Raw genomic sequence first — 20,534 nt, 5'->3', positions numbered from 1 at the left:
TTTTTGAGACAGAGAGACACAGAGTACCAGCGGGGGAGGGGCAGAGAGAGAGGGAGACACAGAATCAGAAGCAGGCTCCAGGCTCTGAGCTGCCAGCACAGAGCCCAACGCAGGGCTTGAACCCAGGAACAATGAGATCACGACCTGAGCCGAAGTCAGATGCTCAACCAAGTGAGCCACCCAGGCGCCCCAACCTGCATTTATTCTAAGCTTGCTTTTGCTCAAGTTAAATTGTGGGGCTCCATACCTGCTTGAAACTCACAATGATAGGTACTTTCAAATTGTGTGATTAAAATAAAATCAGAAATTAAAACTATGAAATTAAATTATCCGTATAGAAAATTCAGATAAATTGGAAATCTCTCGTGCTGCTTGTGGAATTGTAAACTGGAAGAAACCAACTGTTAACTTTTTTTTTTTAACATGAACCTTTAAAAGTTTTTCTTAAGTATAAGATTACTTATACTTGGATATAATATATATAAATGTATAAATTATATTTAATTACAAATTTAAACTATATTAAATTCTATAAATATAAATTATATATATATGTGTATACATGTATATATATGTGTGTGTGTATATATATATATATATATATATATATATATATACACACTTTACTTGGATAACTCACATTGCCTCCTTGAAGTCAGAGACAGGAGAGGAAGTGGAATGTTTTGAAAACAGAACAAAATGAAAAACCAGCAACAAATGGTTGACATCTGCTACCTGCAACTAGAATTATGAAGAACTCCAGAGACATATCATTACTGGAATATCATTACTGGAATAAGAAGAAGGTGAACTGAAAGAAACAACTGAGAAACTTGTAGCTTCATAAACAATGTTCTGTATATTGCTCTGATGCAATATACAGTAAGCCCAAACATGAGTTACGGGAGAGGATCTAAAGCACCAACGGTAAAATCCTTACATAGGAAGAGTGACGTTGAAGAAGACCTTGACATAAAGCAGACTGGGAGGTGTGTTTTGTTTTTGTTTTTCTCTTTTATCTATTTTGCCCTGGGCACATTTCTGCCAACACAAATCAGACTATTGCTATGTCTCTCATCTGTACAATTACTATGGCAAGATGTCATTATAGGTACTTTACAAATATTAACTCATTCAATTCTTAATAAATCCTCTGTGGTAGTTGTTACAAATATGGACATGAGTCAGGCTCAATTTCTTATCTCTTGGACCACCACCCATTCACTTATTTTTTTTTTTTTTACTGACATGTGTAAAAATAATTTAATAATAATTAAAAATAAAAGCAGTATGCGTAAATCATGATACGTTTTCAGCCTTTTGGTGCCCAGCATACAACATGAGAAAAAATAATGTATTTAGTTTATCCAAGATCAAGCTGTTTGCTGAATTGGTTGAAAGCAAATTTTCCAAATAATGATTTGCATGTGTTGGCAGGCAAGAAGACTTTGTTTGGATTGAAAAAAAAAGAAGAAAGAAAGAAAGAAAGAAAGAAAGAAAGAAAGAAAGAAAGAAAAGAAAAGAAAAAAGAAAATTAAAAAAAATTACTTAAGTTTTTTCTTTATATGAATTGTGTGTGTGTGTGTGTGTGTACAGAAGTCTTGAGAAGATAGACAAGGACAGTGAAGGGCATGAAATTTCTGCCAGTTTTTGATATGAAGCTTTTTATTTTGAGCCACATTGTAGAGGCTGGAGATATGGCAGCTGGTTTAATGAGTGAGCTTGTGAATCTAAGATAAGTACATACGAAACTAAAGGCACAAAGGGGTGTTGATTTGAGCACTGATGACAAGAGCTGGGAATAGGAGCGACCATTCCTTTCCATTGCTCTGCGCTGTCCCACTGTGGGCCTGGATAGTGCTGTGCAAAAGCGATAGCTTCTGGTAGATAGAGGTGACTAATTATGGCCATCAGAGGACTGACATTATTTTTTCTTTTTTTTTTTTTTTTTAAATCCTTTTCAACCAGTTTTTTTTTTCAACTTTTTTTTTTTGGGGGGGGGGACAGAGAGAGACAGAGCATGAATGGGGGAGGTGCAGAGAGAGAGGGAGACACAGAATCGGAAACAGGCTCCAGGCTCCGAGCCATCAGCCCAGAGCCCGACGCGGGGCTCGAACTCACGGACCGCGAGATCGTGACCTGGCTGAAGTCGGACGCTTAACCGACTGCGCCACCCAGGCGCCCCTTTTTTTTTTTTTTTTTTTTTTTTTTTTTTTTCAAGAACATTAGAAGCTGTGGAAGCAAAGCAGAACATTCAGCAGGGAAACAAATCTTCAATGAAAATATTGAGGCTAAATATCGTAACATCTCCAGGTACACACAGAAATAATTGGGGATACTTTAGACATAAAGTTGCTAAGGTCCAGGATGTGGCAAGAAAATGGTGGGAAGAGAATTTGTTTATAAAATTACTGTTGTCTCTTACCCAGTAAATATAAGAAAGTATCTCTGGGGTGCCAGGGTGGCTCAGTCGGTTAAGTGTGTCTGACTTCAGCTCAGGTCATGATCTCATGATTGGTGGGTTTGAGCCCCACATCGGGCTCTGTGTTGATAGCTCAGAGCCTGGAGCCTGCTTCAGATTCTGGCTCCTCTCTGCTCCTCCCCCCGCCCCCACTCATGTTCTGTTTCTTTCTCCCAAATATAAATAAACATTAAAAAATAAACAAAGCGTCAGCAATTATTTCCGCGTATAACTGGAGATGTCATAATATTTAGACTCAATATTTTCATTGAAGATTTGTTTCCCTCCTGAATGATCTGCTTTTCTTCCACAGCTTCTAATTTTCTTGAAAAAATATGTCAGTCCTGGATGTGTACCACCAGCCCATGGCCAGTAGCAGCTGTGGCCACATGAGTGCACCAGCCTTCAGAAGACCACAGGACCAGACACTTTAGAAAAGGGGATCTGCGTCTAGCCCCGAACCCTGGAGCCGGGCTCACAGAAGACTTGGAGGACAGGGACAGCAGGGGCTGCAGGGCTCCCCGCACATCGACGTCTCTGCTCTCTGTCCGTGTTCCTCCACCTTCAGCCTCGCTTCCTGACTGCCAGTCCTGGGCGGCTCCACCTGAACACCCGTAGGGTACAGGGGGCACCCTACAGCCCTGCTCCTTCCTTGGCTGTTGGGGGCTGCTGAGAGCCTCTGAAGGCCTCCCTGGTTACCCCGGGGCGGGGGGGGGCAGCAGTATCACCTCTGTCCCAGTGGACATCTATTGGGTCCCCAGGGAGACTGGGATGGACAGTCCTAAATAAATGCCTTGTGCCTTTTGCTGTCAACTCTTTCAAAAAAATGCATAAAGTGGGGCGCCTGGGCGGCTCAGGTCATGATCTTGCAGTTCTTGAGCCTGACCCACATGAGGCTCTGTGCTGACAGCTCAGAGCCTGCAACCTGATTCAGATTCTGTGTCTCCCTCTCTCTCTGTCCCTCCCCATTTGTGCTCTGTCTCTCTCTCTCTCTGTTTCTCTCTCTCTCAAAAATAAACATTAAAAAAATGCATAAAGTGGGCATGTATATTCAAACCCGCATTGTTCAAGGGTCAACAGTAGTAAGAAATTCAACACTAGCTGGCTAAATATCTGAATGTCCTTCCCTCTGACAACTAAATGATCTTCAAATGTCTTTTCCATATGTTGCTAACAATGTGTTATGTCTTGGCCAGTTTTCAGGAGGGGAAACTTCATGCACTATAGCTAATACTTTACATTGTATTTTTCACTTTACACTCAATTTCATAAGAGTTGATGCCTTTGTCAAAGAGCAGTTCCAGTGAAATGGAAGGTATTCTTTTTGTGGTTTTTTTTTTTGGGGGGGGGAGTAGAATTTAGTATCATTTGTTTCATTGGCCTTCTTTAGAATTTATCAATGTATCACTTAATAAAGTTGACTATAACTCAGAGATCAATTTTTTAACACTTTAAATCATTATAGATCTTGGAAAGGAAAGCAATAAATATGTGTAATATAGTAGACTATATTAACATTCACCATTATTTTCCTATTCTTTTATAATGTTAATAAAAATGCAGATAAATATAGAGGCAAGAGGGAATTCAGAGGATTTAACAATTTCATCAGATTTATATACTTTTATTCTCTTAGTTTATGAGAAATATGTTCATATTTTCTTTAGGCATATGTATGTATGTATATATATTCTTAGTGTTTACTTTCTCTGTTTTTGTGTTTCAGTAACTTTGTATTTTTCTTAGTAAGATACAATATAAAATAGACTGAATTTAAGTGCAATTTTTCTCAGGAATACAACAGCAAAGAAAGAAGACCTTTAAGGGATATTGGCAAAACCACTGCACAGTTTTCAATTCTTTTCTTTTATTCATTTATCAAATGTTTATTGAGTACCTCTGAGTGCAAAGTATTGTGCTAAGCACATAGGGGTTACAAAGATACATTAACCCTTACCCCAAACCTCAAAGAGGTTAGTTTAATAGGCAGAGTTAGACACAAAATCACTACAATAAAATGTGATATGCAAAATTCTATGAAAACACATAAGAAAAAGTAATTTATTACATTTTCAACGAGGCAGAAAGAACTTACAGGAGAGCAACACTGAAGGGGGTAACACTGAATAGGGTGTAACTAGGCAGAGGTGAATGGATGGGGCATTCATGGCGTATAGAATTGAAGGTGAAAGACACAGGAGTTTTAAGGTGAACCATGTGTTTGGTAGATAATGCAGCTAAAGTCAGAAAGGAATGTTTGCTCAGAGATTGTCAAAAATCTTGCATGCTAGGCAATATCCCGGTGAATTCTATCTTCCAAAACAAATTTATTCATGTTGGTCTCTCTTATCATTGGATTGTCTTCTCTTGAAACTATTTACTTTTAAGAATCCTCAAACTTTATATACTACTTGAAAACGGATCCCCTCAAATAGATGAAAAAATTTCCTCCGTTAGATCAACTGTCATACCTAATTTACATTTTAAGGCTCTCCTAACATAGGCACACCCCCACTTGTTTTATCACTTGTGTAATCCCATCATTCTGAGCTGCTATCTAGATTGAGGAAAAATAGCCAGTATATTGAACATAATAGGCACTCAATAAATATCTGTAAAGTGAAGTGATTTCCATTAATTCAGATGTCACGGTCACTCAAGCAATTTTACAAAGGGGCGCAAATTGAAATGCCGAAACCCTGATACTCATGCTCAGACATCACTCCTCAGAGTTACTGGCTCAGACTCTACTCCAGGCTCAAAACTGCCTCTTTTTAAGCCCAGCCTTGCTTCTTTCTCCTGTCTTTTTCTCCATGGCTTCTCCATTCCTGTTTGCTTTGTAGTGTGGTTATTTCCAGCTGCTACTCAGAAGTACATTTACTTTGGAGCTTGTGAAGCTTAAGCTCTCAGGCTCCTCACCTAAGCCGGCTCCTTCTTAGTCTCTGAGAAAAGTTCCAGCAGGAAGCATACTTTTGCGGTCACGTATTTTCGTAAAATGTGCAGAAATAAGATGATATTTGCAACCCATTAAAACTGCTTCTCCGTACTCTGATTTCCCCTCTTACGCACTTTTTCTAATTCCATGTGGTATTAGAAAGACTACTGTTGAACTTGAGGATTCATTTCATTTGCATTTTGTCATATATTTATGTGATTCACTGTCTCTCTCATTTTAGGTTAGTTTAGGCTAAACATCCGCAAGTGAGAGCCACCTCCAGGAATACTCCTAGAAACCACTGTTCCAGCAGCCTTGATGTCATGAAGAGAAGGAGCAGGGTGGGAGAACATACAGGACTATGAACATGGCCTTCAGAGCCCAACTCCAGAACTATATAGTTGGAGCTGTAGATGGGGTTAACTGTACATCAACTTTGCAAGGAAACTTGAAAGGCATTGAAATCTTAATATATATATAAAACCTAATGTAATAATCTGTTCTCTAACATCAATGCCAAAATTTATTTTTTTCTAGAAAATTCTTGTGACATGAGTTTCTCTTATGTTATAATAAAAAAGCAAATCCCTTTCAATGATCAATTCCTTACCAATATCTCCACAGTTGTAATACACTCCCCATTAGTCACAAAAGGCTTATAACAATCGTATTTAGGGATATGCGATTAGAATGTATTCCACATTGAGATTTGACTATTTAGAGAAAATTAAGGTAGTTGGGTGTTCCTTGTCCTAGAAAGTTTTGAAAAAATATGTTGTATTTCTTCTATCTTTCTGAAAGCTTGAAGCTTCCCATACACTAGCCTAAAATATTCTTTGATCTCTTCAACTACAACTCACACGAAATCTGATACAGTTACTATATCCAACTAGAACCCTTAATTAACAGAGTTTTCATTTTGTTTGTTTCGTTTCGACATATAAAAAGCTATAAATATTAAGTATATACAACTCAACGAATTTGGGAATAAGTATACACTTTTGAAACCACCACTGTCATTAAAGTCAAAGACCTATTCATCACCTCGTAGTTTCCTCCCATCCTCTTTACCATTATTAATTTGCGGTAAGAACACTTAACATAAGATCTACTCTCTTTGAAAAGTGTAAGTATGCAATACATTATTGTTAGTTATGGACACTAGGCTGTATAGTAGATCTCTAGAATCTATTTATTTTGCATAACTGAAAAGTTGTGCCCTTCAACCATCTCCTCTCCATTTCTTCCTCTACCTACTCTCTGGCAATTACCATTTTACCCTCTGCTTCTATGAGCTTTACTATTTTAGTTTCTACATATAAGTGAGGTTATACATTATATGTCTTTCCATGCCTGGCTTATTTCACTTAGTAAAATATCCTCCAGGTTTATGCTGTCGCAAATAGCAGAATTACCTTCTGTTTTAAGGTTTCTGTTGTATATATATATATCACATCTTCTTTACCCATTCATTCATCAATGGACATTTAGGTTGTCTCCATATCTTGGCTACTGTGAATAATGCTACAATAAACATGGGGATTCAGATATCTCTTCAAGATCTTGATTTCAATTCCTTTGGATCAATACTCAGAAATGCGATTGCTGGATCATAGAATGGTTCTACTTTTACTTATTTGAGGAAACTACACACTGTTTACCATAATGCTGTACCAATTTACATTCCCACCAATAACATACCAGGATTCCCTTTTCTCCAGATCCTCACTAATGCTTATTTCATTCATTTATTTTGTTTAATAGTAGCCATCCTAACAAGTGTGAGATATCTCATTGTGGTTTTGATTTGCCTTTCCCTAATGATTAGTGATGTTGATTTCCTTTTCAAATACCTATCGGGCATTTATATATCTTCTTTAGAAAAATGACTACTATTCAGGTCTTTGCTTATTTTTAAATTGGTTTGTTTTGTTTTGCTATTGAATTGTAGGAGTTCCTTATATATTTTGAATATTAAACCCTTATCAAATATATGATACGCTAATATTTTCTCCCATTCTCTAGGCTGTCTTTTCATTTTGTTGACTGATTCCTTCATTGTGCAGAAGCTTTATAGTTATATTACCTACTAGTTTATTTTGCTTTAGTTTATTGTACTTTTGGTGTTACATCAAAAGAAAAACATTGCTAAGATCAATGTCAAGGATTTTCTTTATGCTTTCTTCTAGATATTTTATGTTTTTTAGGTCTTCTGTTTAAATCTTTAATCCATTTTGAGTTGATTTTTGGGTATCATGAAGATATGATCCCAGTTTCTTTCTTTCTCTCTCTCTTTCTTTCTTTGCTTCTCTCTTTCTTTTTGTTTCTTTCTTTTGCCTGTGGATGTCCAGTTTTCCCAAACTATTTATTGACGAAACTGTCTTTTCCCCATTTCTTGGTTCCCTTGTTGAAGATTAGTTAACTGTGTATGTGTGGGATCATTGGGCTTTTTATTCTGTTTTATTGGTCTATGCATCTGTTTGTTTGTTTTTTAACTATTTTTTCAAGGTTTATTTATTTTGAGAGAGAGAGAGAGAGAGAGAGAGACAGAGCGTGGGTGGGGGAGGAGCAGAGAGAGAGGGAGAATGAAACTGAAGCAGGCTCCTGGCTCTGAGCTGTCAGCACAGAGCCTGATGAGGGGCTTGAACTTACCCCTTGTGAGATCATGACCTGAGCTGAAGTCGGACACTCAACGATTTGAGCCACTCAGGTGCCCCTATGCATGTTTTTAATGCAAGTAACATACTATTTGAATACTATAGCTTTGTAATATAATTTGAAATCAGGAAGTGTGATGCTTCTAGCTTGATCTTCTTGCTTAACTGTTCCTTTGGCTATTGGAGTCTTTTGTGTTTCTGTATGATTTTTAGGATTTTGTTTTCTATTTCTGTGAAAAATGACATTGGAACCAAACTTCCTACACTATCTTGACACTCTTCTTTTTGTAGTGCAGCATATTTCATCCCCATGCTACATCTCTTACCATCATGGATATTATCTAAGTTTAATATTCTTAATGATTGAATATGATTGAGTATAAATATATAAAAGCATTATGAGAGTACTAACAAAAACAGAAAAAAAAAAACTACAAAGATAAATAAAGCATAATCCAAGAAGATAAGCTGGTATTAAACCAATAAAATGAAAATTACATGAGAAGTATGCTAAATGTTTGAAGGCAGATTTCTTTGAAAACACACAAAAACCAGTTTAAACAACATGGATCTCCTAGAATTGTAGAGAATTCTATGATAATGAACACTTTTAGCAATACATTTATTCGGGAAATCGGTTCAGGATATCCTGAATAATGTATTGTAACTGGATCATGAAGTGGAAAAACAGAATTAAATGTGAGACTAAAAAGACATCTTATGTTAGAATCATACTATAGAGATTCCTGAGTGCCTTTCTAAGTATTTATTGAAAAAATACACACACACACACACACACACACACACACTTCACACATATGTGTGCAAGCAGGATTGTGTTGATGTTTTCCTAATGTTTGGGATTCATGACTGTTTGCATTTATTCACTGTACATAAGAATAATGTTTCTAGACCATTAGCAATGAAAACTTCTTTCTTCCATCCCAACTTATATTTAAATATTATTTCTTTATACAGAATGATTGTTTTAATATCTTGGAAAATGAGAGTTCTGTAGCATTGAATTGCTTCTCATTATGAAGATAATCAGTTTTTTTTTGTTTGTTTGTTTGTTTGTTTGTTTTTTTTTTGTTTATTTACTTAGCTGGGGAGGGGCAGAGGGAGGGAGAGAGAGAGAATCCCAAGCAGGCTCCACACTGTCGGCACAGAGACTGATGCGGGGCTTAAACTCATGAACGGTGAGATCATGACCTGAGATGAAATCTAGAGTCTGCCCCTTAACGACTGAGCCACCAGGTACCCCTTAGCATGAAGTTAATCCGTTCGACCATCACTTACTCTTCCTGAGTATGTGCGGTGTCACTCCCCTGTTTCCCCAGGCACTTGCCCATCCAGTTCTGTATTACAGTCAGGATCCCCACATTTCAGTAGAGTTTTATTTTTGAAATAAAATCACAAGTTGTATTCCAGTTTTCAGCAATTACTTAGAAAAAGAAAATGGCACATAGAAGAGAAAAGTGGCTGACTTGTTTATGTAGTGCGCATGCACACAGGTTAAATTTTAAATGAATACAATCTTAAAATGGACGCCAATGTTCTTCTACCATTAGTCCATCTTAAGAAATTATCGTGAATGAAAGAGATAAGTTGCTGCATTTATTACTACATTTGAATATAGTTACATTTATTATTTTGTGAGAAAAAAATAAAATTAATTTTGAGTCTGATGAAGGAATTAATGGTTCCTCCATGCAGTTGTGTGATGGACAGAAAAGGGGAATTGAAACCTGATATTTCATTCAACAAAACGAAAGAGTCACTTAGGTTGATATATGGAGAGTTGAGAAATCCCCTGAGAGACAAATAAATGAGCAGTTAATTGTGAACTCAGTGCCCTAGGTTGTGATCATTTGATTAAAAAATGCAATACGTATATACTGTAAAGAAATTATAATTAACATTCTAAAATGCTTCAGTTAATTTAAAAAAAAATTAGTGACTTATCACCATTCTTTCTTTACATTTAAAAAAAGCAGTTTATTTCTGAAATTATGATTTTTACGTCTGAAAATTATTATTCCAGTAAAGGTACACTAATGCAAAAGTTAGAATGATTTAATTGCTTTTTCCCCATTTTCTACGGAAAAACAATAAAAGAATTTTTAAAATGATTAAGATATTGTAGAAAACAAAACTCTAATAGAAAATAGGTAACATTTTAAAAAGGTTTTGCATTGAAAATTTATCTGTGAAATGGCCATTCCTCTTTATCAGACTATTGAGATGTTAATAACCAAACCAAACATCCAAACAAGCAAAACTCTATTTTCATTTATAAAATACTCTTCTTCCTCTTGTCTTCTAAGCTCTCTGTGTGCTATGACTTTTAATTAATTTTTTTTTTTTCTAACTACAATATTTGATTGTCCCAAGTTCTAGGGTCTTCCTAACTCCTAAACCATTCCTTTTAACTGGATTCTGTTGCCTCTCTACCTTCTTGGTTGAATTTTGCTCAGACACCAAATTAATATCTATAAAACACACTCCAGATCATGTTCCTCAGCTGCTCAAAATCCAGCTCTCGAGCACTATCTTCCAGCTTAAAGGACCACATAGTACAATGTACATCTTAGGTAAATTATTTACTTTATCTTTACTTAAGAAAATCCTTTCTCACCATTCTTTATTATGGCTAATGAAAATTTTCTCTTTTTAAAAACTTTCTTTTACTTACAGCATTTTGATGTGTCTATTATTGTACTTACAATATTTAATTCTTATATTTAAAATAATAGGAGTGAATAACATTAAATTGTTTTTTTTTTTGTTTTTTTTGTTTTTTTTTTTTTATTATTTTTTTTTTTTCAACGTTTATTTATTTTTGGGACAGAGAGAGACAGAGCATGAACGGGGAAGGGGCAGAGAGAGAGGGAGACACAGAATCGGAAACAGGCCCCAGGCTCCGAGCCATCAGCCCAGAGCCCGACGCGGGGCTCGAACTCACGGACCGCGAGATCGTGACCTGGCTGAAGTCGGACGCTTAACCGACTGCGCCACCCAGGCGCCCCCATTAAATTGTTTTTAAAAATCATTTTATATTTTAGTTTTGCCCTATTTGCAGAAACTATATCGTAGCATATTTTCAATGTCCATTCAATATTCAAGATTCATTTGGTAATTCAAAAACAACAACTATTAGACAAATGTTATGCCTATCCTTAAGAATTAAAAAATGTATATGTTGACTACTTTTTAAAAAGCCCACATTCTAGTAAATCACTCTGACATTTAAACATATAATCACAATACATTGTGATCCATGCTATATTAGAAGACAGAAAGGTTATTTTGTTCATATTAAACCAGAATGTATCAATGTATAAAAGCATACAAAGAGCAGGATTGAAGAGTAAGAGTAATTCACTACAAAGATAAAAGTGGGGTATGGAATTTGGGACCAAAATGTTAACATGAGCAATATTTTGAGATAGAAAACTGTCCCTCCAACTTATTTTTTTTTCAATAAATGGGAACAAATTACTAATTTACAAGTATAAACAGAACTTGTGGAATCAATTTATATTCAGCATGTTGCTTGGTATATCTAAATTTATTTTAAAAGTGTTGCTAATTGAATTGTTCACAGTACATTTATACTTGCCTAGGTTCAAATCCCCTGACATAAGCACCTTGTCCTCTGAAAAAGCAGTGAGATCAGAGTTTCCAAATTTCTAGTTGCTAACTAGAAAAAACAAACAAACCCTCAAGCTTTATTTATTGTTTAAGGTACACTATAGCCTGGGGGCAGCATTTCAGATTGCTCTGAAGGAACTCCTGAAACTTGTCAGTTAACAAGGGATTACATGCAAAAGGGAGAAGCGGTATACTGTTTGCAAGTATAATTGTGCATTATAAGGTATAATTTGTTTGTAAAAATTAAGGTTTACTGATTTCCACATAGACACATGAAAGGCCATTAATACATTATGTTTCTATCACGTCTGATTGCTAAAAATATTGCCTGCATGCCTCCACTTAAGTGGTTTTCCAGTTCTTTTGTTTGTTGCCTCTTGAGGTCACTGAGACAGTCTCCATAGGCTGACAGTCCCCTACTCAGTTTTAGTACACATTCTGTTCCTTCAACAAGCTCGAACAATTATAACCTTATATTTTACTTCTGCCTTCTACACGTTTTATCCTAAGAAGCAACTGTTGCAACTTTATAGGCTTGAAATGGCACTTTGACAGTCGCTTTCTGGCTCATTCTCTCCTTTCTGCTGACTGGCATTGCAATACTGAAGATATGGGAGCATGACGGAAATACTTATGTACCTAAGTGAATAAGAAAGACCAGGATAAATAAAATTGTCTTCAACCAAACCATCATAAATACATTACTATTTTAGCACTGAATGATCAAATAATTAGATTTTTTGTACCTTTGTCTCTAAGACATCCAGGTAGGGCAGAATGTAAACTTTGGTAAGTTAAAAAACAAAACAGAACAAAACGAAACTATATTTTGTCTCTCTCCCACAAAAGATAGCTTTCATATCATGCTTAATTTCTCTAGAAATCTAATTATTAAAAAAAAAGTTATGTTGATATCATATCTTTTAAAGTAGGAATAGGCATTATTAAATGAAGACAACATTGGACAAAACTAGTAGCAAAAAATGGCCATGGATGTGTAAAAGTGCTATATTTACTTTTACAGATAAATGAACTAGGATGGGTGTGTATTCTCTACAAGAGAATGCTGAGAATGTCAGTCACGTCATACTTGACAGTAAGTCTTTTTCATGTAGTTACTCAAATAGCCACACCACTGGATTAAATCAATGTTAATAAAACAAACTGCAATATGAATAGTTATCACTATTAACTAGCATGAAGTAAATATGTTTTCACTAAGATGTTACTCAATGTTTTAACGAGGAGAGATTCCTGGGACTAGCAGCAGAAGCATGTGGACACGTGGCATCGCATCATAATTGAAGTGTATAAAGAGAGATGAATGGGCACACAAATCCCACAATGCCCTTGACCACTTTACTTAAGTGAAGTCTTTATTTTTTTCTAAGTAGGTTCCACATCCAATGTGGGGCTTGAACTCCTGACCCTGAGATTGAGTCTTATGCTCTACTGACTGAGCCAGCCAGGTACCCCTTAAGTTAAGACTTTTATCAGTATACGCTATGCAAAGAAATGTCCTATGTCATACTTACCTGAATAGATAGATATTAGTAATTCCTGATTAGGCTGATTTAGGAAAACATCTCATATTTTTATAACACAATTTTTTTTATATCAAGAGAATATTAGGACTCATTAAAAAGAAAATGTTAAAGGAATATGCAAATAAAATCTAGTCATATATTGTTATGTACTTTGTCTAAATGCTATGGTGTCCAAGTTTTTTCAAGGATTTTTTTTTAATTTGTTAGTCTCAAAAAAAAGTAAATTTCCCCTTAAGATAGCACTGAAGATTTGTATTCATCTCATTGAAACTCAGGAACATCCATAGTGACGTTCACTTAGTTGACAAAATGATTATACATAACAGTATACTTTTTCCTGCAGTCTATAATATTTTCCAAGAAAATGAAGAAAGAGTTCTGTGTAGCATTTCTGTTTTACAATATCATGACATAAGTTTGAATTCTGTGTCTTTTTTTGTTTTAAAATACCTAGAAAAATTAAGAATAAACATGTAAAAACAAGAGGGGTTTTAGAGATTTTACAAAAGTATAAGATGGTTTAAAAATGGTGTTCTTGGGGCGCCTGGGTGGCGCAGTCGGTAAAGCGTCCGACTTCAGCCAGGTCACGATCTCGCGGTCCGTGAGTTCGAGCCCCGCGTCGGGCTCTGGGCTGATGGCTCAGAGCCTGGAGCCTGTTTCCGATTCTGTGTCTCCCTCTCTCTCTGCCCCTCCCCTGTTCATGCTCTGTCTCTCTCTGTCCCAAAAATAAATAAACGTTGAAAAAAAAAAAATTTAAAAATGGTGTTCTTATTTTTATGGTCAAAAATGAGATAAGTTATATGAATTTAATCAATGCTATTTTCAGACATTAAAGAATCAAAGATTAGAGTGGCTTAGTTTTTACAAAAAAATGTCCAAGAAATATTTTTACATGTTGCACTTGGCAATTTTCAGTAAAGAAAAACAGAAACAAGAACAAAAATCCCTTGTTTTCCACTGACTCAGTAGCAGCAAAACAGAATAGCTTATCTTTACCATTATGTGAGCTCCCTGCCTGTACAGTGATTTGGGTCATGAATATAGTCAAGCACGTAGATATCCCTGTAAAAATAAGTTAACTGATTGATACCATGGTAAAACATGTTTCTAGAATGTCAATTGGAAAGAAACTTTGTAAAATCAGGTTTTAAATTTATGAATTCATTCTAAAAACATAAGAGAACATGTTACAAGATATTCCTCTTGGATGTTAGTCTTCTTTGTCACCCACACTTTACAATGCACGTTTGCTCTCTAGGAGTCATTTGATGATTTTTCTTAGATTCTTGGTTTTGTTTATGTATCTGCTCCTCAAATTTTACTTCAGAGCAGGTAAATTGACATGCACTCTGTCTTCTGTTTTAACAAATAAATAGGTGAGAATGCAAGGGACGTGGAGCAGACTATGGGTAATATATTGTCATCATAGACGCAAATGGAGCTACAGACATACTCTCTTTCAACTGTCTATGGATGGGGCTTTTTGGTTGAGTAGCTGAATCAACACAGACAAAATGAGCAAGAATGTAGCTGCTATGATGATTGCCTGGAGCTGTTATGATGATTCTGCCATGTTGCTATTTTGGTTAAATTGTATTCAGAAATGTTTATACTAGGACCACAGAATTACAGAAGCTTAGACTTGAGTCCCCAGAGCCTCTATTAGGCATTGACTCTGAAAGGAGGAGAAGAGTTAAGAGAAACCTAACAAGAATAAAACCTTGTTTGCTTGCTGCCTTCTCCTAAGAGTGAGGAAGGAATCTCCTGTTGGAGATGGCCTTCTGCTGATGGTCAACAGGCTTCCTAGATACCCGAAGGATATCTAGGCAAAGGAACGAGTGCACTTGGGGTGACGTTAGTAAAGTGCTACAAAGACAGAGAGTGAATTAATTTTCAGTTTGTGGATCATTGTTTTCCTTTGAATGGCAAGTATTGGAGAAACAGAGGTGAGGATTCAGAAGCCCATAGGTGGTAAGAACGCAAGGGCAGCTAGTGTCTTGAGAATGTCTAGAAAGGGAGATGTACGTGAGCATGTGTTGTATGTGTGTACACGTGTGTTTGTGTATAAAGCTCCTAGAGAAAATGAGAGCTCATATTTGAAGCTACTTGACAGTAAAGAAGAGAAGGAAAAACAAGCAGTGACTGTAATAAAGGGAATAGTAGAGCGAGCAAAGTAGAAAGAAAAATTAATGGGAAAAAATAATAAACAAAATGGGTACTTTTGTGAGAGAAGGAGTATTTGAATACAGATTGGGGCCGTCTCTAGAAGTGTATAAGGCCAACACAACTCAAATACTACAGGAGCTCAACTGAACATCCTTGAACAAAGCCCTCAAGGACTATTGCTAAAGACAGAAATTTTAGTTAAGTTCTTTACCTTATGTGGTAAGGAACAAAAGAAGATAATTTTTTCTTGGGAAATTTAGCTCTGAGAGATTGATGGATATAGGGAAGTGATTTCTCTAGATAGTAGAATGTCAGGGAGGAGAGATGTGGAGAAGAATGAAGACTATAGTCCCATGGACTCTCCCACTTATAAGGATGATCCCCCATTGCACAATGTGTGTGATCTGTGGTGCATGTAGAGTATGTATAATTGACATAATAAAATTCCCAGGTGGAGACTACAGAACAGGAACACATGACACAAAACATCTTAAATATCTTCAGTGCAAAAAAGAAGAGAACCATTTGGTGATGACTTTATTGCCCATTACTCTGGATTGCCTCCATTGAAATCTGAGCCTGTAGAGCACAGGTCCTGGGGCCCCAGATACTCTCCACATTGTCTCTGTTTATTTCTTCCAAGGTACGCCAGCCTTCTGTTGCTGAGGATTACATTTCCCTCTCAGCATGTCCCTCCGCTCAGTAAATTGTGATTTTTTTTAACTTATCTCTGGGGCGATTCCTATTTATCCCAAAGTTTAAAAAGAAATACAGTATGAATGATTCATTATCTCAAGATCTGTGTAAGTTTTAAAATGTTTGCAAAAGCAGCAGCATGACATCTTTTAGGGCATTAGTGAATCAATTGTGCTTGTCTCTGAAATTTCAGTGTTTTTTCACTTACAATGTAAAGTGATAAATGAAATATGAACACTTACACTAGTTTCAAATAAGGCTTTATCTCTGGCTCTAGACTACAGGAAGTTAAAAACTTTTATATAAATGTAAAGTATAGAAAAGTAATTGTAATAAGGATTCAAGTTTTCAAACTTCACATTTCCAGAAGTGCAGTTCCAAACTTTGAGTTACAGGGTAAATTACTAGGATGTTTTCACTTTGTGTTATAAAATTAGGAAAAAAGAAAAAGGCCTGGAAGTAGTTTGTATTCTAGTCTATTTCTCCATTATCAAACTGATCTCAGCTATGTCTGTTCTGGTCTTTAATATTAGCAATAATAGGGAGTCTTAAATCTCCCTTAAAATCTTAATCCAAATTCCACCTGCTTCCACCCAAATCATTTCTATTTATTATAATCTTGGTGGAGATGGAAAACACTAGATTAACACTTTCAATATAAGTGAGGACCAAACGTTTTCTCTTCACTTTTCATCCTCACATCTCCTTGTTTCCTACATACTCATGAACGCTGCACTAAATTCCTTGGTATTCGTGAACATGCTGTGCCCTTTCTCTTTTCCCTTTCTCTTTCTATGGAGTGCTTTCTCTATCTTGCCACTAGTAAAAAGCTAGCTCAACATTAATGACTGAAAATAAAGGTCATGTCTGTGAAAACATTTCTGTCTCATCTTGAGAATCTTTCCCTTGTTCTTGATCATACAACAAGAGTACCATGTGTATTGTTTGTTTAGATGTCAATATCCCCCACTGGTCCATAAAAATCTCAAGGGCATATTATATACCTAGAATCTAGCACAGAACCTTGCACATTTTTGAGTACTTAATTAATAAATATATGTATAAATATTTTTCCTAAACAATGGCTTTTCAGCTCCTGCTACATCTATAACTTTTTCCTACATGCATATTTACTATAAGATTTTTAAAAAGAGAATATTTTGAACCTTCAATTGAAATAAAACAAACAAAAGAAAGGAGGAAATCCTGTGACTTTTTAAATGTCATATCTTTATTAGTTTGTTTAATCACTTAAGCATTCTAAACAATAAGCACTTTGGTGGGTTCTAGGTGCTCAGTAATGAACAAAACCAAATTCTGACTTTAAGAAGTTTCAAATCTAGTGAAGGAGGCATACCTGACAGAAGCGAGAAGTAATTATAAGGTATGAAACACAATAAAGGAATCAAACAATGAAGTGAAATAAAGAATCATGTAATCGGACCTATTAGATCCCATTGTTTGGAAAAGATCTCACTGATGAGATTGCTTTGTAGCTGAGATCCCTCATGGCTCTGCAGCAATTTCTTAATTAAAATTTTAAAATCATTTATACACACACACAAACAAATGCGCACACCTCAAAATTATGGTTAAATTATGATACATTTGCTAGCATGCTCCCTAAGGATCATTCCCTTGATGCCCTTTTGCCGTGTTGATTTATTTCCTTTGGTGAAACATCATTTTTCTTAACTTTTTTTGATTGCCCTCATACCTCTGGGAAGTGGCTTTTAGTCACTTAAATACATTTTAAGTGGTTGTTTAAAAAGTGAATAAATATGATATGAGAAGGAATCTGCAGCTGAGGATATGATCAAGATAAGAAAATGTGCATAGACATTTAAGCAACCTCAGGGTGTGTGTGTGTGTGTGTGTGTGTGTGTGTGTGTTGGGAGGAGAGGTACTTTGGGTTTGGGTAAATCCATGAACAGAAAGATTAATTAGCTAAATAAAATGCAGCTGAGTATAACCAGGTGGAAAATTGCCCATGAACCAGGACAGCAGTATGCACACCCTACTACTCCTCTGTGATTCACTAGAAATGCCCCTGTTTTAGAATAGGGAGTAGCAACAATCATTCTACTGAAATGTCATTGTTCAGTTTATTGTGCAGAGGTCATAAATCTTATTCTCCCCTCTCAGAGAAGGAATCTTAAATAAAACATTCCTTGGATACTTTGGTCCTTTGGACTTTATGTTTGGAGGTTTCTCTGCTAAGAATACATATAGAGCTTCTCAAAAACCTAGTGGAAGAAGAATTGTACAGAACTGTATGCTACCAAGTTACCATGTTACTATCACTTGGGGATGTGTTTAAAGTAAAATGAATTAGAGTCTGAATTAGCAGTCTCCATGGCATACACCCTTAGACTGGAATAACATCGCTTGTATTTCTTGGTTGCAATAGCACGTTTACGAAGACCAAAGTCTATTCTCTATGACATATGTCATCCATGGCATGTTATTAATGCTGATTACATAATTGTAAATGAATGAAGGAATGATTTTGGAGTGTCTCATAAGTGTCACTTGATGATATTAATTCTCCTACCTAGTCAGGTATATAAATAAATGTTTTTCTACATACTTAGAAAGGTGTCCATCCAAATAAATCAATAAGACCAACTGTTAGAGAGATCCAAGCATTTAGTTTGAAATACAAACCAGATAGGCCTGTCTTACTTTATTCCTTGCAAGATATATCATCCTGCAATCATTTCTCCATATGTGTAAGTGAAGCTTTATGAACCCTCACTTTAATAGCAATGTTTGTCCCCTTTATAAAAAATGTGTCCATCGTTGTGACATTATTTATCCTACATATGGCTCAGAAATAATGTTAAATGGTTTGTTGACAGTTTAACAAATATTGTATGAGATATTGGAGATAACTTCTATAGATTCTTTGGAGAATGAAAGTCTATCAAATGCTCCTAATGATGATGGAGTAATGGAAGGGAACCAGACAACACACTCATTCTTTTTGCTTTTCCTTTCCTGCTTCTTTCCCACTTCCACTGACGCCAATCCCACCTTTGCATTCATTTTGTAAAGCTGTTAACAGAAATAGAAATGAATTATAGGTTGGACAATCTTAAGGGAATTTGCATTAGATCCCTGATTGATTAAATATACAAAGTGACATTATGGACAATATCACTATTTTTGCCTAATCCACACAATATCTTTATTTTCTCATGTTTGGCAGCTCCTACCCAGTCTGTCAGAGGGAAAATATAAAGAAATCCGTTTTGGTTATCACCTGCAGCTGTTTTTATTTATCGAGCACAAGTGTTTGTTATGCTCATCTCTAATCGATTCTTCAGCAAATATATAGAGAGAGAGCAACTACTATATACTATGCATGAGGACAACTGTGGGAGCATAGTTTCAACAGATTAGATCAGATTAGCATGGAGCTTACACGTATCCTGAATCTCTCACACTATCTTCGTGAAGCCCCTCCACAGGGTAGATGTCATTATTCCTATCCTATCCTCATTCAGAGCTCCAGAAAGATATGCTTAGGTCATGTAAAGTAAGAACGTAATGAGTTTCAGTTAAACTTTATACTCAGTTGCTCCATCAATGTTCTGGGCTGAATGTGTACCCCCAAATTAGTATATTGAAGTCCTGATCCCAAGTACATCAGAATGTAACTGTGTTAAGAGATAGTCTTTAAAGGTGAAATGAGATATTTATAAGTGGACTCTGATCCAGTATGACTGGTGTCTTTATAAGAAGACGAAATTCAGACACAGACATACACAGAGGAAAGATCACATGAAGACACAAGGAAAACATGGCCACCTACAAGCCAAGGACAGAAGCCTCTGAAGAAACCAATCCTTTTTACACCTTGATCTCTAAATTTTAGTCTCTAGAACTGTGAGAAAATAAATTCATGTTGTTTAAGCTATCCAGTCTGTAGTACTTTGTTATGGCAGCCATGGCAAACATTAGAATAGCCGTCAAGAAGATACTTCAATCTTGTGACCTTATTTGCAATAGGATTTTTGCATACGTAATTCAATTAAGTATCCTAAATTGTTCTCAACCTGGATTAACATGAGTTCTAAATGCAATGAATGTCTTTAAAATAGGAGAGAAGCCAGGGAGGAGGAGGAGAGAGCCAAGTGAAGACAGAGACAGGGTTTGGAGTTATGCTGCCACAAAATAAGGCATGCTTGGAGCCACTGGCAGCTGGAGGAGGTAAGGAAGCATTCTCTCTTGGAGATTTCAGAGTGCTTGTCCCTGAAGATAACTTCATGTACTTTTGGACTCCAGAATAGTGAGAGAACAGTTTTCTGTTGTTTTAGGCCACCTAATGGGTGGCAATTTGTTACAGCAGCCCTAGTATAAAGAAGCGTGGATTCCTTATCTAAAGAATGCCTCTTCTGTATTCCCAAGCCCAG

Source organism: Leopardus geoffroyi, chromosome C2 (genome assembly GCF_018350155.1).
Source record: "Leopardus geoffroyi isolate Oge1 chromosome C2, O.geoffroyi_Oge1_pat1.0, whole genome shotgun sequence".
Taxonomy (NCBI): Eukaryota; Metazoa; Chordata; class Mammalia; order Carnivora; family Felidae; genus Leopardus; species Leopardus geoffroyi.
The sequence above is the reverse complement of the archived record's forward strand: the minus strand, read 5'-3'. Positions refer to the sequence as shown.